The sequence below is a fragment of the Triturus cristatus genome, chromosome 2_2 (genome assembly GCF_964204655.1).
Source record: "Triturus cristatus chromosome 2_2, aTriCri1.1, whole genome shotgun sequence".
In the NCBI taxonomy this organism is placed as follows: Eukaryota; Metazoa; Chordata; class Amphibia; order Caudata; family Salamandridae; genus Triturus; species Triturus cristatus.
The window spans coordinates 409,478,735-409,499,390 of NC_140582.1; the positions used below are offsets into that span (position 1 = coordinate 409,478,735).

Genomic DNA, 20,656 nt, shown 5'->3' on the forward strand with positions numbered 1-20,656 from the left:
GCCCTATTTTTAATTTTTTTAACACACCATGGTCAGTCACTTCATGGCTTCGTGCTTCTGTTGTGCTTCTGTTGTGGAAAGTCGTGAAAAGTACTGACGTCAGCGTGCCGGAGTGGTGGTTATATTGACGACGTGGACATCGCGACGACAACAAACACGACGCTGACGACGTCACGCGGCGTCGACCGACGCCATCTACCGGCGCGCAGGGGTACTGCTAAGAAAAATGTTCCGGATCCAGCCTGAGGCATGGAAGTACAAAGGTTAGGAATCTGCAGCTAGATCATGTCTCTACCAGATAAGGTGTAACCGAAGGTAAACAACTTGTCCGCCATGACTATTGCTTCTTCCTCTGGTCAGCCCATGGTTGACAATACGAGGCGTAGGTGGTTGTGTGCCCCTTCCGCCTTGAGACTCGGTTCCCGTCTTTCTCACTTGGTTGGCTGGGCAAGTCCCGTAGTCTCACCCTCGTCATTGGTTCCTGGGGGACTGGGGCTCCCTTCTTTACTCCCGCTAGCAGTAGCCCTGTCTATAACTGCCAGGAACATCCCTCTTGCTCATATGTGTTCACCTAAACCAGTGGAAGTGCAGGAAGTGCATGTTCTCCGGACTGGTGGGGTTCTGTGTGGCTGATGCGATGGACGGTGGGGTTACTTCTGGGAGCCCTCGCACCGGACTGTGGTTGCGCTGGGACTGCCAGGGCCTACTGGCCTGTTAGTCTCTCATGCCTGGGACTAACCATTCGTTGTTCGATAGGTGGCCCGCCGGCTTCTTCAACTGGCAGATTGGAGTACTAATGTGGTAGAGCAGGCGAGAGCACCTCCATACCCGCATACCCAGAACTCTGACTGCAAACGCACTTTTCCCCCTCCTGAGGCGGAAGCCGGGAGGTCTCTTGCCTTTCCACTTTATTTTAGCTATTTTAGCTGTTTTTAAAAATCGCATTGTGTATTTTTCACTGTGGCTACATCTGAGCAGTATTTGATGTGCTGTGTCCCCCTGCACTCAGTAGCGCTTCAGATCCCTTTCACCCCCTCCCCTCTTGCTCCGGTCCTGCTCTCGGCCGAGTGTTGACGCCGAGAGCAGAGCACCGGTTTTGGCGGCCATCTTGGGTCGGGTTGTGGTTCGTGACGCGATTGGCAGCGTCATAAAAACGGGCAGGGATGTCTCCGCGCAGCGGACGCGAGCAGCGGACGCGCCGGATCTGTGCCGGAGTCGTGCCAGAGTCCTGCCCGTCTGCGCCCGTCTGCGTCACGGCAGCGACCGGCGCGGCGGCAGACCCTGGCCATAGGCTTACCTACTCCGCAACGGATTTATTATCCTATAACTTGAATATTACGTCCTGTCGGCCTGTCTTTCCAGGCCGTTACAAAGGTAAATGTCGCTGTCCTGGTTGTGGATGGTACCCTAACATCTACCGGGTTTCTGAGGGACCCCACTTACTCCCCGTAAATAATTTTAAGTGTTTACTGTTAAATACCCGTTCTTTGCATAGACACGCTCTGGACATTTTTGAGCTATTGATCGTTGAGAAACCACTTTGTCTAATGCTTACAGAAACCTGGCTCAATGAGTCTTCTAACCCTGATATTGCGGCAGCCATTCCTCCCGACTATATAGTCTATAGACAGGATAGGGCACTGGGTAAAGGTGGGGGTGTGGCTCTTGCAGTTCAAAGATCCTTTGCTTGTGCAATCATTCCTTCCTCACCGATCTCTGGCTGCGAATCCCTCGCCTTCTCTATTACACTTTCCCCACACCAATCATTCTCAGGGTTCCTAGTTTATAGACCTCCTGGTCTGCGTGGTTCCTTCTTCGATGAGCTTCAATCAGCTATTTCCACTCTATGCCTGAAGGTGGAACACTGCATAATGCTTGGGGATTTTAACAGTCACATGGATGTCGAGTCGGACAGTGAAGCTATTAAAATCACGGACATCACTGCTCCCCTTGGTCTAACTCCCTACATCTTTAGTGCAACTCATGATAAGGGTCACACTCTTGACCAAGTGTTCTCCACCATTCCCCTCATTACGTCCCGTCCCACTCCTGTTTTGTGGTCTGACCACTCCCTGCTCAGGTTTCTAATTCAAGGTAGAAGCAAAATCTCTTGTACTAACTCTGACCAACTTAGGCACCCCAGTAGACCCTTTCATAAAATTACTCAGGAGAGCCTTGTTCAAGCGTATCAAGAACATCCTTGTATCCTATCCGGCCATCTCGAAAGAGACCTTGAAACTTTTCAGAAATGGCTTACGGATAGGCTTGATGATCTTGCTCCTCTTTCTACGCCTCGCTCATCCATTAAGCGTAGCTCGGCTCCTTGGTTCTCTAAATCACTGACTCTTGCTAGGCGAAACTGTAAGTTAGCCGAAAGACTCTGGCGGAAACAGTACGATCAGGAAGCTAAGTCCGCTTACAAAGCATCTATCAAATCTTATCATGCGGCTATCCTAGAGGCCAAAAAGAATTATTTCGCCAACAGAATTGAAGCTGCGTCAAACTCGTGTAAAGAAATTTTTTCCATTGTCAAAGAGTTTGTTTCTCCTAAATCGAGTTCAGTCCAGCATAAGTTCTCTGAACCTTGGGTAAAGGAGCTGGCTATCTTTTTTAATATGAAAATCAAACTCATCCAAGAATCCTTTCCTCCAGCTGTCCCCAATGTACCTATGATTGATTCAAATCTGTTGTCTTTTCCATCTGATACGTGCCCCACTCTATCGGAGTACCCACCTTTATCGGAATCTACTTCTTTGGATCTCCTACTCAGAATTAACTCAGGCTCCCCGCTTGACCCCTGTCCGGCGAGTTTTCTAGCTAGGAATGCCAAGATTCTTAATTCACTGATCTACCCTGTCTTGAATTTATCCCTGTCCAGTGGCATGGTTCCGCCAGCATGGAAGAAGGCAATGGTTGTTCCCCTTCTAAAAAAACCAGGCCTTGATCCAGAGATACACGCGAACTATAGGCCCATATCTCTCCTGCCCAGTCTGGCTAAGATCGTCGAGAAGCACGTCCACTCTGTGCTTTCTTCCTTCTTGGAAGATCAGGGGTTACTCCACTCTACCCAATCTGGCTTCCGCTCCAATTTGAGCACCGAGACCGCTCTTTTGGAAGTAAACGAAGCCATTAAGGAAGTTCTCGACGCAGGGGGAAGAGCTATGCTGGTGATGTTGGATCTGTCGGCGGCCTTCGACACCGTCCCGCATGAGGCCCTCTTGAGAAGACTTCACGAGATTGGTCTCCGTGGAACGGTGTTGAGCTGGTTGAGATCTTACCTAGCGGGTCGTCGACAAGTGGTCTGGGCCCCGCCGTACTCCGCTGAGGTGCCGCCTATGGATGTTGGAGTCCCACAAGGGTCGGTGCTGAGCCCGACCCTTTTTAACATCTTCATGACTCCACTGGCGGTACTTGCGGAGTCCATGGGTGCCCAGATCATATCATACGCTGACGACTCCCAGCTTCTCTTCACCTGCAAGAAGGGCATGGAGTTTGACGGGGAGAGCATCCGTGGTTGCCTGGGGGCTGTTTTCGACTGGTTTCAGCGAAGCAGCCTCAAATGCAACCCTGATAAATCTGAGGTGCTTTTCTTCGGCTGTCAAGCAGATCCACCGTGGCAGGAATGGTGGCCGGTGTGTATGTCACCCCCTTCCTCTTCCTCTGTGGTTGCAAAAAACTTGGGGATCAAAATCGACAACACCCTTTCGCTGAAAACACAGATCACAGGTCTCTCCAGCACCTGTTTTGGTCTGTTAAAAATGCTGCGAAAATTTCTTCCTCTGCTCCCTTTAGTCCACTGGAAGCTGACGGTACAGGCTTTGATTTGTTCCAGGATTGATTACTCAAATGTCCTCTACCTGGGTTTACCGGACTACCTCCTGCACTAACTTCAGGTAGTTCAAAACTCCGCAGCAAGGGCGATCTTTGGCCTACCTCGACAAGCTCGGGCTTCAGAGCTGCTTTCTTCCCTTCATTGGCTCCCAGTTAAGAAGCGGATTACTTTCAAGGCTCTCACTTTAGCCCACAAGGCACTCCATTTGGTTGGGGCCTCATACATTCAGAAACGGCTTCTTTTCTATAAACCCACCAGATCTCTCCGATCGGAATGTCTTGGCCTGGCAACGGTTCCTCCCATTAGAAGGGTCAGGATAGGTGGTCGTTCCTTTACACATCTTGCCCCAAAACTATGGAACTCCTTGCCTGTGGATCTGCGCCGTACTTCTAATCTGCTTGCCTTTAGAAAGGCCCTGAAAACTTGGCTTTACAAGCAGTAACTTGTTATGTTTGTGTTTTCTTCCATCTTCTTTCTCAGTTTGGGGTCAGAAAGCGCCGGGACACTCCCTGGAGTAGCCGTGCGCTATATAAGCAACCCCAATAACATAACATAACATTTGATATTAGAGGTGCCGACGCTTGCTATTTATAGTGCAGGACTGTCGATCTGTGCTTCCTTGAAGATGGCCCATAGTTCTAATAATGCCTCTCTCCTGTCTTTCTTTTGTCCTGTGTATTTGGTTTGTATTTGTGTTCTCATGTGTTCAATTTTGTTAGTGTCAGAGGTTCCCTCATTTGGCCAGCAAAATGTGTGTACCTTCCTGGTGCCATTATTGGCAACCCTTATTACTTTTTTAACCTGTGTGAGGAACCTGGTTTGCACGTGTATTAATGATGTTTTCATGATAAGTCTGGTAGTTTCTGATAGATACATCTGCCAGTGGATTCCTCACCTTGTGAATATCCCCTGCACCAGCAACATTCAAATTTTTTTTGTAGCTCTCCACGCCAACGAGGACGACGTCACAATAGCATGGATCCGCACGCAGCTCCGCTGACGTCACTGGAGCCATAAGAGAGCCTCGTTGGCGTGATGACGTCAGTTCCCTTTTTTCCGCGCCGTCGACACTAACGGTTTTCTGGGACTCTCCGTAGTTACTTTGTATTTCTGGATTGTGTTTCTGGTCTTCTCTTGCTTCTTTCCTGAAGATGTCGTCGAGGAAGTCAGGGTTCAAGCCCTGTAGAGAGTGCGGAGGATATATGTTCCTCATGGATCCTCACGAAGATTGTGTCTGGTAACTGTCGTCGGATCACGACGTCGAGGGGCGCTCTTGCTGCCGTAAGATGAACCCGAAGGCTTTAAAGGAGAGAGAGGCCAAGCTGTTCATCGCGAAGATGAGGAAGGAGAAGAGAGGTCGAAGGCGATCGAGGTCCAGGTCCAGGTCGAAGTCGAGGTCGGGTTCGAAGTCGACGTCGAGTCATGCTTCAAAATCAAAGAAGCATAAAAAGAAGAAGAGGCAGGGCTCTCGACGCCGTTCAGATAAGGAGACGGCTCCAAAATCGACTTCTCCAGTTCCTCAGCGTCGTAAGGACTATGTTTCTCCTTTGGTTTCGAATCTGGCTTCACCTGTTCGTCCGGCTTCGCCTGCAGCCTCTCCGGAGCGTTCTCCAGCTCCGGCTCCATCTCCAACCCCGACGCATGCTCCGGTGGTAGAGGCTCCGGTACCTGATGAGTCGTCGACTCCATTGGCTCCACCGTCCGCACCGAATGGCCCGAGTCCGATAATGCCTCAGCCTGAGCCTTCATTGGGCCCTTACCCACCTTTCCCTGGCCCGGGCCAAGACCCATCGCATTACTTGAATGCCATATATGGTGTCTTCACAAGAGCAATGTACCCCTCTGGAGCACCTTCGGATCCCATGGGTCCAGTGGCCTTTAATTTGGGGGTTCCTCAGGCCTATGCTCAGGCTCCCTTTATGCCATTCCTTCCAGCGGCGCCGTCCTGGCATTTCCCGGCGCCAAAGACGTCGACGCCGTTCCCTTCATCTCCGGCTCTGCCAGCTCGACCTCGTTCGACTCAGGCTGTGCCTCCGGATCCGTGTTCGATGCCGGCTCCGTCGGAGTGGTGTGTGGCGCCGCCGACGCCGGTTCTGAGGATAAAATCCAGGCGGGAGGCGCAGAGGATTTCGGAAGAGCAGAGGTATCAGGCAGAAGAATTGGAGGAAGGTGAGCTTCAAGAGTCAGATGACTTATTTGAAGACTTAAGGGAGGCAAGTGGCCTTGACATGTCCCGAGAATGGGAGCTTTCTCCTCCTTCAGATGCTCCCTCTAAGGATGTGGTTCCTTACCACACAATTATAAGGAAGGCAGTGGAGCTCTTAGACTTGCAGCTCCCAACGGCTGAATTTAAGTCTGATATCTTGACTGAGGTTCTTCATTCTCCCTCCACTGTAGTAGAACCTTTGCTTCCTTTCAATGATGCCATCACTGAGCCAGTTATGGAGGTTTGGCGTAAGCCCTTTTTGGCTCCGGCAGTGTCAAAATCTGTTGCTAGGAGGTACAGGGCGGCTCCAGGAGATCGGGACTTCCTAACATCGCATCCTTCTCCTGAGAGTCTGGTGGTTCAAGCTGCATGTTCGAAGAAGTCTTCTGGAGCTTTTCCTCAAGTTCCTGGTGATAGAGAGTCAAAAAATCTTGACCAGTCAGCCAAGAGGGTGTTCTCCTCGGCATGTATGGCCTTGAAGTCCACAAATGCCACCTGTCTTTTGGGCCGTTACATCCACACCCTAATGGACTCTGCAAGACAGCTGGCTCCTAAATAGTCTGAGGAGGACAGGCAGAATTTTAATTAGGTCTTGTCGGATACTCAAGCAGCTGCACGTCAAATTATTCAGAGTGGTTTGGACACTGCGGACTCTGTTGCCAGGATCATGGGCTCCTCGGTTGCCACAAGCAGAAGTGCTTGACTTAAGTCGTCGGAGTTCTCTCCAGATGTAAAGGCAACACTTCTAGACCTACCCTTTGATGGTTCTGGACTGTTTGGGAAGAAAGCAGATGCAGCCTTGGAAAGGTTCAAGGACAGCAAAGCCACAGCTAAGTCTCTGGTTCTGCAGGCGCAGTCTAGAGGTTCCTCTTACGGAAGGTACAGAGGTTTTGGGAGGTCCTCCTTTCGGACCTACAGGCAGCCTCAGCAGCAGCAGCAGCAAAATACCCTGTATAAGGCCTACAGGGGCAAGAACAGAGGTCGTCCACGAGGTCATCAGCCCTCCTCCTCCTCTTCCTCCCTCCCTCTTCCCACAGAAAAGCAGCCCTAGATCCACCATTCTGGATCATGTTGGTCCTGTGGGAGGTCGGCTTGCCCATTTTCTACAGGATTGGGAATCGGTCACTACAGACCTTTGGGTTCTAAACCTTGTGAAAAATGGGTATGCTCTTCCTTTTCGGGAATTACCTCCAAATTACCCTCCTTGCCAAGGTGCTTGCTCAGAGGACCACCTTCTTCTCCTGCAGGAGGAAGTCCTGATATTACTGAAAAAAGGTGCGATAGAGGTGGTTTCAGAGTGGGAATGGGGTCAGGGATGCTACTCCCGGTATTTCCTGATACCCAAGAAGAAGGGTAGGCTACGTCCAATCCTGAATCTCAGGATCTTGAACCTTTTTCTGAAGCAGGAGAGGTTCAAGATGCTCACCCTTGCGCAGGTTCTTCAAGCGCTGCAACTGGAGGACTGGATGGTGTCGATCGACTTGCAGGATGCGTATTTTCATATTCCGATCCTGAAGTCGCACAGGAAGTATCTCCGTTTTACGGTAGGGTCGCAACATTATCAGTTTGCGGTTCTCCCGTTTGGTCTTACTACTGCACCTCGAGTCTTCACCAAGGTGATGGCAGTGGTGGCAGACCATATCAGTAGGTCGGGATTCCAGTTTTCCCCTATCTGGACGACTGGCTGATCAAAGCGGAGTCGCCAGAGAAGGTGCTTCATCATCTGCAGGTTACAACTCAGCTGTTGTACAAATTGGGTTTCTCGATAAACGTGCCCAAATCTCACCTGGTGCCTTTTCAGCGCAACCTGTTCATAGGGGCGGTACTGGACACTGCTGTGTGTTGAGCATTCCCACCTCCACAAAGGATTCTCGAGATACAGGAAATGATTCCCTTGTTTTACAATGGAGCGGTCATTCCAGTCCTGAAGGTCCTTCGTCTGCTCGGTCTGTTTGCTTCCTGCATTCTGTTGGTCAACCATGCACGCTGGCACATGAGGGCGCTCCAGTGGTGCCTCCGCAGGCAGTGGTATCAGCACAACGAAGATCTCAGGGAGTCTGTGAGGATCTCCAGAGAAGCTGCAGCAGATCTGTCTTGGTGGAGCGTGGAGGGCAATCTGTCTCAAGGAAAGCCCTTCCAACTACCTCCATCGGTGGCCACAGTGATAACGGATGCATCCACTTTAGGGTGGGGTGTGCATCTGGGAGATCTGGAGATCAAGGGTCTTTGGTCTCCAGAGGAAAGGTTGCTTCACATCAACCTTTTGGAGTTGCGGGCGATACGTTTGGCACTCAAGGCCTTCGTCCCTTCGCAGTCAGTCGGTTCAAGTCCTGACGGCCAACACTACCGCGATGTGGTATGTCAACAAGTAGTGAGGAGTGGGGTCGCATGGTCTCTGCAGAGATGCTCTGCGTCTCTGGTCCTGGGCTCAGGATCATCAGATTTGTCTGATGGCAAATCATCTGGCCGGAGTTCTGAACGTGCGTGCAGACATTCTCAGTCGGCAGTTCTCTGCTGACCACGAATGGAGGCTCCATCCGGAGGTGGTTTGTCACGTCTTTCGGACGTGGGGAACTCCTCGGGTGGACCTGTTTGCCACTCACGAGAACGCTCACTGCCCGTCATTCTGCAGTCTCCAGTCTCCGATGCAGGGAGCTTTGGGGGACGCGTTTCAGTTGAGATGGGACTCACATCTCCTTTACGTGTTTCCTCCCATACCCTTGATTCCTCTGGTTTTGAGGAAGATTCGCCAAGACCGGGCCCAAGTCATATTGATCGCCCTGGATTGGCCAAGAAGGGTGTGGTATACAGATCTTCTCCACCTCTCCTCGTGCCCTCCGCCTTGCCTCGTGCCCTCCGCCTCCCTCTCAGGGCAGACCTCCTCTCGCAGTCACAGGGGCAGGTTCTACACTCCCACCTCCAGAGCTTACACCTTCATGCCTGGAGATTGAACGGGGCAACCTGAATTCTTTTTCTCTCCCGCCTGATGTGGTGGACGTGATTTTGTCTGCCAGGCGTCTCTCCACCAAGTCTATCTATTCCTATAGGTGGTCCAAATTTGTCCATTGGTGTGGGGAGAAGTTTATTGACCCTTTGAGGGCTCGTTTATCCAACATCCTTCAGTTTGCTCTCTCTAGCTCAGCAAGGTTTTGCTGTAGCTACTGTGAAGGGTTATTTATCCGCTTTGTCGGCATTCCTTTGCTTGCCGGATCAGCCGTCCTTGTTTAAATCACCTATTGTGTTACGGTTCATTAAGGGCCTTACCAACAAATTTCCGCCCACTCCATTTATTGTGCCTCAATGGGACTTAAATCTTGTCTTAACTTACTTGATGGGTTCTCCCTTTGAACCCTTGCACAAGTGTCCCTTAAGGCTATTGTCTTTTAAAACAGTTTTTCTCATTGCCATTACCTCGGCAAGGAGGGTAAGTGAGCTTCAAGCTCTGAGTTCGAAACCCCCGTTCTTGACCATTCATGCTGAAAGAATGGTACTCCGAACCAGGGCTGCTTTTCTGCCTAAGGTGGTAACACCTTTCCATCTGGGGCAGTCCATTACTCTTCCTACCTTCTAACCTCCCCCTCACCCTTCCAAGGAGGAGGAGCGGCTTCACCGCTTGGACCCTAAAAGGACGGTGAGTTTTTACCTCGATAGAACTAAAGACTTTCCAGTGGATGACCAGCTCTTCGTGGGCTTCATTGGCTGCAGGAAAGGCAGAGCGGTGCACAAGCGCACCCCTTCCAGATGGATTATCTTGTGCATCAAGATCTGTTACTCTTTGGCCGGTAAGGAACCTCCAGAGGGTATAAGGGCTCACTCTACCAGGGCAAAGTCTTCTACATCTGCCTTATCTAGAGGTGTTCCTGTGGAGGACATTTGTAGAGTGGCAACTTGGGCCTCCCTCCACACTTTCGTGAAGCATTACTGCTTAGATTCCGAGGTGAGGAGGGACTGACACTTTGCACGTTCCGTCCTTCAGGACTTTTTGGTATAGAAGGGTGGACACCCTCCTCCGGGAGTGGGGACTGCTGTGGGACTCTATTCACTAGGTGAGGAATCCACTGGCAGATGTATCTATCAGAAGTACAAGTTACTTGCCTTCGGTAACTCTTTTTCTGGTGGATACAGTATCTGCCTGTGGATTCCTCACTGACCCACCCACCTCCCAGTTGTCCACCCTTGTATACCTACAATAGTGATAATGTGATCAAATCTATCTGTTACTATTAAAGGAAGTGTGTTATTTCTTTTGCTTTCCTGCATTGACTTCACACTGTGTGTGTTGGTTTGAATATTATGTACTGTTTATACTGTATATATATTGTTGTCAGTCCGTCCGTGTGCCTCGAAGGCACGGAAAAAAAGGGCGAAACTGACGTCATCACGCCGACGAGGTTCTCTTATGGCTCCAGTGACGTCAGCGGAGCTGCGTGCGGAGCCATGCTATTGTGACGTCGTCGGCGTGGAGAGCTACAAAAAATGTCCAAATGTTGCTGGCGCAGGGGAAATTCACAAGGCGAGGAATCCACAGGCAGATACTGTATCCACCAGAAAAAGCACTACCGAAGGTAAGTAACTTGTTCTTTAGAGGGCAAGATACACCTTAGCTTCTTTGTTTTAGGGAATCTTTGGTTTTGATCTGAATCGTGGGGAAAATATACACGGGGTTACTGCCTATAATTATGTTACTACAATCTCAGCACTATCTACAGATGCATTAACAATTCAACATGGACATTTCATATTTCAAATAATGGTACATATGAAGGGTTACATACATAGAAAAAGTGCATTTTGTCAATAGAAACAGCATTTCAACAATATTGACTCTAGGTATCAAATACAGTTTTTGGGAAATAGAAGCACCTTCATATGAAACATTGAGTCATCGAAAAAAAAAATACTTAAGACAAAACACAGTTTGCAGTAATTAACAGCACCACAACATCACACATATACCTTACATCAATCTCAACAAAAAACTGACTGAAAAACTATGACTTTGTCAAAAATCCCTTAGCCCTCTCCAAGCGCATGCTATCCTGTGACCAGGAAAGGTCTGGGTAATACATGGGACTCAGTGAGCCTGATATTCTGTCAATATCGGCTACGGGACAAAGATAGTAACAAAAGATTGCGGGAAGAAAAGGGAATAACTCGACAACCACAGTCCCCTACTGGTCAAACACAAGTTAAACCAAATCTCACAGGTCCAAATCGTTTTTACTAAATGTCCGAATCGCACCCTGTATCACATCCACGGGCCAAGCAAACCATCTGTGGCACACGCAGCGGCCCAAGCATACTGGTTGTGTCACATCCAGCAGAAATGTGTAACATCTGTTTTACACCCAGCGGTCTAAGCGACAAACACCTCTCACTTCTTTCGGATACCAACGGTGTTGAGAAGCTGGTGGCACTGAGACACCCTTTTTGACTAAAAAAAATATGATTGAAGTGCCAACTCCACCTAATCAGGATAGCTTTACCACAAAAATAGCATCCTGAGAGCCATAAAGGGCTAAACAATAAATATTCACCTTTCCTAGCGTGCTAACTATCGAAAAAAAAGGTGACTTCCGTTGGATCGCCTCCAAGGCCACCTTGCAGCTACTCAGCTAGAACATATAAAGTAGGTAATATTCCATATTTCTCCAGTATTCAGTCTTTCATAGATCCACATGCTTGTATCTTTCCCGTCGTCATGGTGGGAGTCTCACTGTAACAGAATGACCACAGCAGTACTAGAAAAAACTGCATAGCAAAATCCCATAGGGAATCATATTATTTGGTAACCAAACCTCATCATTATTTGGTCCAAGACTCAGCCAATCAGCTGCCAGCCCTGACATCAAACTCCCCAGCAGAGCCATCCTACCTCAGATTTCCAACCGCCTTCGTGTGAGGAGGAGTCTCCCTGAGCCTTGCTCAGTTTTGTTCCTGTGTGAACTTTTGACCTCTTGTTCATCTGGAAGTCCTTTCAGTTTACTGGATTTGGGGTACTGTGCTTCATATTTTTGTTTACTATGGCTGAAAGCTCTAAAAAGAGGCTTTTCAGGCCCTGCAGATCCTGTGGAAAACTTAGACTGTTTTTTGAAAATCCCCACAAGGACTGCTTGTATTGTTTGCACCCTAAACATGTGCCTAAGGACTGTAAGCATTGCAGAACCTTTTCTGTGAAAATCCTGCGTGACAGGGAGGCACGGCTACTGTTGTGGCTTCAAAAGAAGAAGGTCACTTCAGATTCTCACTCTGAAGAGGAATCCAGATCATCTAAAAAGAGGAAATCTTCTGCTTCTGAGGAAAAGATAGAGCTTAAAAAGCAGAAAACGAAAGACAAAGAGGCTTCTTCGTCTTCGCTTCCTCTTACTCCTCTTAAAAAATCTACAGAGTCCAGAGAAGTTTCTACAGCTCCGTCGACAAAAATTGGGGCGTCGCCGGCTTTGATTTCAATAAAACCGACGACAGCTCCGTCGACGGCGACTCTGTTGACGACTACCATATTGACGACGACAGCTGCGTCAACGGCGAGGACTAAGACATCGTCGTCGAAGAAAGGCCCGTCGACGACCCCGTCGACGGGGAGGCTGGTTTCGACCTCGTCGACGACTTCATCGTCAGCGACAGCGACGACGACTCCATCGATGAGGACTTCGTCGACGACCACCTCGTCGACAATAATTCATCTTTCCTCGTCGACGAGAACTCCGTCGACTGGAGCTCCGTCGACAGCATCTTTTAAGTCTCCCAAGGCAGGCAGAGTCAATTTCATTAAAATCTATTCCATCGACGACGGTCTCGTCGGCAATGAAGAAATCTTCAGATTTTACTGGCTGGACAAAGATTTCTCTGCTTCCTCCATGTAATCTGCTGGAATTACAGTCAGAAGATGAAGAGTCATCAGGCGTGGCATACAGTCCATCTCAACTTCAAATAAAGAGCCAGGAGACGGACGATGAAGAATATCAGGAGGTTCAGAGAGTATTCTCTTTCCAGGATCGTCCTGCACAAGAATCAAGAAGGTATGAATCATCTCTCTAGTAACAGACTTACGGCTTATGATAAACGATTATTATCGACGTTTTCCTGACGCTAACACTCAAACCTCTAAAACTTCATCTACGCCTGCTCAAGTTCCACCACCTCATTTCTCTCCCAAGAGTTCAGCTCAGAAAATACAATCTCCCCCTATTGTTACAATTAGGGATGATTTAGAGGAGAGTGGCGCGGATCAACCGGAAGAAGGGGAACTTCTTCGGGATTCTCAGGTTGAGGATGAATGGAATCAGTACATCCTTCCAACCACTCCATCTCCGACGAACTCTCCGACACAAGATATTGGAGGTTTCCATGATATCATGGAGAAAGCGTCAAAAAGATTTGAGCTTCCGCTTCCAGTACAAGAAGCTGAGTGTTTCCTCTATGATTTCAAAGAGGATTCACGGAAATCCATTAGATCTATTCCAATTATCTCTCACATTTGGGATAAAGGATTAAAAATAATGAGGAACCCGGCTTCGGTAGCTTCCTCAGTGCCCCAGATAGAAAAGAAATATAGAGCCCCAGAATCTTCTCCTGCTTGTTTAAGTGGACATCCGCGGCCGGAGTCGGTAGTGATGCAAGCCGCTCAAAGACACTCCAAAAATCCGGTTTCCACTTCTGCAGTTCCCCCGGATAAAGAAGGGAGGCGAATGGATGGTGCGGGGAAGCGCTTTGCTGTGATGGCAGCGTCTTCCATAAAGGCCTCAAATGCGTTAGCTCTCATCAGCAGATACAATAGGCAGATGTGGTCAGATATAGCACCTTTACTGGCTCATCTGCCAGAGGATAAGAAAGAGGAAGCGGCCGCTATTTTACAGGATGGAGCTAGGGCGGCCTCGGAATCCATAGACATTGCGATGGATTTGTCTTCAGTGGCGTTCAGGCAAATGGCAGGTGCAGTGGCCCTACGAAGGCAAGGATGGCTTAAAGCCACTTCTTTTAGACCAGAAGTGCAAGCGAAAATAGTGGACATGCCATTCGACGGAGAGAACCTATTTGGAAAACATGTGGATGATGCCCTCCAAAGTATCAAAACTGACATGGATACAGCGCGTGCGTTGGGATCTCTTCAGCAAGGCAGGTTCCATTCCTTTCGGAGGAGAGGATCCAGAGGGCAATATATGCAAAGATCTTCTTTCCAATCCAATAGATATCAGCCGTACAATCAGCAGGGATATCACCAATTTTCCAGTAATCAACAATTTCGTTCCTGAAACACATACCAACAACAGTCCAGAGGGAGATTATCTGCGAGAGGTAAATCGCAACAATCCAAAAGACGACAGTGACTCTGTCAAGGCGCCCGTCACATGTTCAAACATCAACAATCATTACCTTTCCTCCTTTTATCTGGCGTGGCTGTCGATAACAACAGACAGATGGGTTTTGGATGTGATTCAACAAGGCCATACCCTGGAGTTCATACAAAAGCCACCAAATCATCCTCCTATACGCAGGAGACAAGAACATCTTTCAACCCTCAAGGCGGAAATTTTATCTCTTCTACAAAAGGAAACAATAGAGGAAGTTCCACGCCTTCAACGAGGGAAAGGCTTTTATTCGCATTTCTTCTTAATAAAGAAAAAAGGCACATCAAAATGGAGGCAGGTAATGGACCTGAGAGGTTTGAACAAATACATCAAAAAGAAATCTTTTCGAATGTTATCCCTGCAGGAAATACTCCTTCTGATTTGCAAGGGAGATTATTTGGCATCCCTGGACCTCTTAGATGCTTATTTTCATGTCCCAATTCATATAAATCACAGAAAGTTTCTTCGTTTCATGGTGGCGGGGCGCCATTATCAATTCAAAGTATTGCCTTTCGGTCTAAAGTCGGCGCCAAGAATCTTTACAAAATGTATGGCGCCAGTAGCGGCACATCTAAGACTTCAAGGTCACCAAATTTTCCCTTATCTAGACGATTGGCTCATAAAAGGTTGTTCGTTCAGAGAAACCCAACATTCTCTACAAGTGTGCATGGACCTTTTCAGTCGTCTAGGTCTGAGAGTCAACCTAGAAAAATCACATCTCATGCCATCGCAGTCCCTTCAATTTCTGGGAGATATAATTCGCACAAAGGAAGCAAAAGCCTATCCTTCAGAGGAGCGTATTAAAAAAATCATAAATCTGACGTCGCATTTGCAGATAAAAAAGTACGTTTCAGTGAGAATCTACAAATCATTGCTGGGGATGATGTCTTCCTGTATTCCCCTACTTCCCAATTGCAGACTTCACATGAGGCCTATTCAAGAACTGCTAGACAAGCAAGGGATTCAGTCTCAGGGATCCTTCAAAGATCGAATAGTTATCACTCCTCAGATCCTAAAGGCCCTGTCATGGTGGAAGATCAGAGATCATTTAACGGAAGGACTGACTTTCGAACCACAGAACTACAGTTTTGTGATGATGACGGACGCTTCGGTACAAGATTGGGGAGCGCATCTCCAGGAGCTCAAAATTCAGGGTCACTGGTCAAAGAGCGAAGCTCAGCTCCACATCAACTTGCTGGAACTAAAGGCTATTTCCTTGGGTCTAAATGCGTTTCTTCCCAGGATTCACGATTCAACAGTACTTGTCAAGACAGACAGCTCAATATCCATGTTTTACCTTCTAAAACAAGGTGGTACAAAATCAAAAATATTGTCGAAGCAAGAGCAAGAAATTTGGAAGTGGCTTCTGAATCACAACATATCACTTCAAGTCCAACACGTTCCAGGGGTGGACAACACAAGAGCAGATGTTCTGAGCAGATCATCCAAGGTTTCTCACGAGTGGGAATTGGACCATAGACAGCTTCTCAAAGTATTCCAGCAATGGGGCACTCCAACGTTAGATCTGTTCGCGGATCGCCACAATTCAAAATGCAAACACTTTGCAAACCGGTTTGCACAAAGAGGGTCGCGGGGCAATGCTCTGCAGATGTGCTGGACAGGGATGTTTGTGTATGCATTTCCCCCATTTCCGCTAATATCAAAAGTCTTGAGAAAGATGAAATCGGAGCCGTGCCATCTGATTCTAGTTGCCCCAGCATGGCCGAGACAAGCGTGGTTCTCAGAACTTCTCAAATTATCCCAGGATACAGTTTCCATTAGTGCAGGATCTAATCACTATGAACAACGGCCAAATACTGCATCCAAATTTGAAATCGCTGAACTTGTCAGCATGGAAACAAACGAACATGAGTTCCAACTTTTGAATATCCCTCAGGAATGCCGGGAGATTCTGTGACGATCTCGAGCAATCTCTACAGATAAAACATATTCGGCTAAATGGAAGAGATTTTGTCATTGGTGTGCATCTAAAAGTCTACATCCTTTTCACGTCTCTTCGGAACAAATTCTTCCATATCTATTAATGTTGGCCAAATCTGGACTTTCTCATATGTCTATAAAAGTACATTTGGCCGCTATTTCAAGGTACACAAGAGTTCCTGACCGCCCATCTCTTTGGTCTCAAAGAGTTATTAAAGAATTTCTCAAAGGGCTTTTCAGGATGTTTCCCCCAGTTCAAAGACCAGTGGTTACTTGGCAGCTTAATACGGTTCTTGCACAGCTCATGAAACCGCCATTTAACCCAATACATAGGGCGGATTTACAGTTTATCTCATGGAAAACGGCATTATTATTAGCGCTCACGTCGGCAAGAAGGGTCAGCGAGATCCAAGCCTTCTCAATTGCAGAACCATTTCTACAATTTAGATAAGACAGAGTTATCTGAGAACGAACCCAACGTTCATTCCTAAGGTCCCCTCCAACTTTCATCTGAATGAACCGGTGGTTTTACCTACATTTTTTAAAGAGCCTTCATCATCTGCAGAAAGAGCACTACACTCTTTAGACAATAAACGATGTCTGAAATTTTACATCGATAAAACAAAATAGTTCAGAAAAACAAATCAGCTCTTTGTAGCCTTTTCTGGTCCCAGTAAAGGGTTAGCACTCTCCAGATCCAGTATTTCAAGCTGAATAACTTCGACGATCTCCTTGTGTCATGTCAAAGCCCGAAAACCTTTACAAGCCAAGGTACGTGCGCACTCCACAAGAAAGATGGCAATTTCTACAGCTCTATTCGCAGGGGTGTCGTTGCCGGACATTTGCAGAGCTGCGACATGGAAAAATACGCACACCTTCACTAGACACTATTGTCTAGACACTGCATGGAAAAAGGATGCAGCGGTGGGACAGGTAGTTCTACGGCATCTATTTCAATAAGGTATTTATTAAAATATATATATATATATATATATATATATATATATATATATATATATATATATATATAGGTAAATGTTTTGGTTTGCATATTACAAATGTTTATATGTCTTCTCAACTAATGATTTTCTGATATATTTTGAAAACTGTAATGTATGTTAATATTCTGCACAGAAGAGCAGAGCCCACAGACTATTTGGGGTTCTATCCTGGAGATGCAGTTTGGGATAAGTACTGCTCGCTATTCTGATACAAGCATGTGAATCTATGAAAGATTGAATACTGGAGAAAAAACTAGTTACCTGTACACTATGGTTCTCCAGTATTATCTTTCATAGATTCACATACGGCCCGCCCACCTCCCCATTTCTCAGGTAGAACCTCTTGATCTCTAGATATATCCTTGTCTCTCACTCGGGCTGGAAATCTGAGGTAGGATGGCTCTGCTGGGGAGTGTGATGTCAGGGCTGGCAGCTGATTGGCTGAGTCTTGAACCAAATAATGATGAGGTTTGGTTACCAAATAATATGATTCCCTATGGGATTTTGCTATGCTGTTTTTTCTAGTACTGCTGAAGTCATTCTGTTACCGTGAGACTCCCACCATGACGACGGGGAAGATACAAGCATGTGAATCTATGAAAGATAATACTGGAGAACCATAGTGTACAGGTAAGTAACTAGTTTTTTCTGTCAGTGGCAGGGCGCTCAGGTTATCTTTTTACGCTTCTCCTTAGTTTGCCATACACCACATGCTTTACTAAGGTTCCGATGTAGTCTCTTCACCTCTGTGATGGCTACTTCAGAACAGACCTCCACCCCACAGATTCAGTAAAACTTCCAATCAATTGCGATGTCTGCTCACCTTCCTTAATGCGTAAATGTGAATCTGTCCGGGCGGAGTCGCCATTGTTCGGCTGCAGTTGGGTTTGAGGTACTAATCAGCTCCTATCTGGCTCGCCAAAATGTTGCTCTAACATAAAATACCTTTAAAAAAAAAAGGGCGTTTGGCAAAACAGGAACAGTTTGTTTAGTTAAACAGCGTGGGCGGGACAACCGCCACAGGCATAGAGTCTGATGACTGTCTTAATTTACAGTCGATCTAACATGGGTTTTTATACAGTTCATTGAATGTAATAAAATAGTTCCAGCGATCCTTTTTTGATAAGAAGTGCGGAACTCTTTGGAATCATCAATTAATGTATTGGTTATGAATCTAGGTATGCCTCCACCTTGCGTCAACACAATGTGCCCTGTGTGTAACGTGTCCAGATGTCCGGCATGGGGGTGCATGATCACTGCATGTACCGTGTGTGCTGTGTCCTGATTGGCTATGTGTTCCTGACTTCATGTGGCATCTGACTTAACAGTGTTGTGGAAATGTGCACACCCCTACTGCCATGTGTGCTTTATTAGGGGCTAATCGTCTTGGACCATTGTGGTGTTGCTGTGTCTATCTGTGGGATTGATCTGGGGTTTCCTATTCGTATGTTTGTCTGCCTGCTACAGGCCTCCTCATCGGTGACCTGTCAATCAGTGACCTCGAGCCTGGGTCTCAAAGCCTGCCTGACAACGTACTTGTGAGTCGGGGTTGACGTGGAGATCACAACGGACAAATTAGTCACTAAAGATAGGATTTTGTTTTTATACATGAATGTATCGTTATTCATATGAACATCAACTTTTTCAATATTAACACATTATTGACTAGATAATCAAGCGATGATGGAAGGGCATTTGTTCTGAAGGATTTTCTAGTTTGAGCCATCCCCTGCCCCTACCCACCAGCAACCCCCCCCCCCCCGAACTGCTGTTGTATCTATTCAAAAGGTGAGGTATCTGTAGTTAAAAATCTCTATCAAAAGAACAAAATACTTACGTTCAGTAACATCTTTTCTGGTAGAGACTCTATCTAACCGCACATTCCTCCCCTGCCCTCCCACCTCGCTGTTCTGTGGAGGGGTTTCATAAAAATCTGTAGGTAAGATTACATTGCTAAAATTGGCTCATGTCTTTTGACACGGATGGAGTACAGACAGAAACTGGCGCAAGCGCGAGCAAGTAATGTATATATATATAGAGACAGAAGTCCCAACTGCACAGGTAGCTGTGATGTTGCACAATGCCACCTGTTGACGCTGGAGGATATTACTATGCAAAAGTTTCCAGATCCAATCTGACAAATGAAGGTATTCAAAAGATGTGGAATTTGTGGTCAGATAGTCTCTACCAGAAAAAGCATTGCCAAAGGTAAGTAACTTGTTCTTTCAGCCCATCAGTATGCTTTTTCTAATTTTGATAAGCTTCAGCTTGCACATGAAGCTATGTGTCTCACTGAATCTTCGCCTAGTGTATGCTGTGCAAGTATTGCCCCTTCGTCCAACAAGACTTGCATCAACTCTTAGTCCTTTGTACAAATGTGTGTTAAAGTAGGCAAAGCATTTTGCAATAGCATTAAATAATTCATCATGTTTCACAGATGTACTTTTTTTAGTTAGTTCTTCTAGAGGGACACTAACTGTTCTTATCTTTCTAGTTATTTCTTGAAATATCTCTGCTGCACATGGCATTCCAAAAAAAGTTGTTTGTTTTGGAAAAAGGCCATATGTGCTGAGGAAACAGTGATATATCAGGACTATTCTTCTCATTTAAGCGGATGGTAACCTCTGTAGAGTAATTTTACACTACAGCAACAATTAAGAAACTCATTATATGTCCTAACAGAGGCTCGAGTGACGAATCTCTTACATTTGCCATATTTGGTACACACGTCTACACATATGCATGTTTTTTTTATTTTTTTGCCGCTGTTATATTTGAGGATACCCATGGTGTCTGCCATGACATTTCTTCTTGTGTGTGTTGTTTCAGCCGACTATTAATTTTTTCAACTTTATTTTGCAAGTGTATTGGTTCTCTTCCATGCTTTTGTGATTCAGGGGAATTGAATCATCAGCAGATGCTATCTTTGAGTTTCATAATATTTTGAATCTTTAAACAACTGTAAACGTTTCTTTTGAGTTGGATTCTTCTTGGATAGTTTACATGTCATGAATACTAAGACCAGAATGTGGGCAGTTACACTGCTCATAAGACAAGATGACCATGTCTCCCTTTTCAATACATGCTTTTTCTTGCATCATGGTATTGCCTTATTTAATTGCATCTTGGTGTTTGCCAAAATGAAGGATTGGAGTTGCTCCCCAATGAAAAGTATTCACATTTGATGGCTGCAGTTTGCTAATCATTCTCTCATATTCTGATATGCACATTATGTTGCAAGTAGGTCAACTATCAAGTATGAGCGTAGCTGTGTGTTTTCCTACTTGAAAATGTAGAGATAAGATTTTTTAAATTATTTTGTTCCATT

At 46.6% G+C, this 20,656-nt stretch overlaps 1 protein-coding gene across 2 annotated transcripts in view; it reads left to right on the forward strand.

The window, feature by feature from the left end:
- The window catches only part of SCLT1 (sodium channel and clathrin linker 1), a 589,184-nt gene that overhangs the window by 558,042 nt on the left and 10,486 nt on the right, over nucleotides 1–20,656 (forward strand). The window lies entirely within an intron of this gene.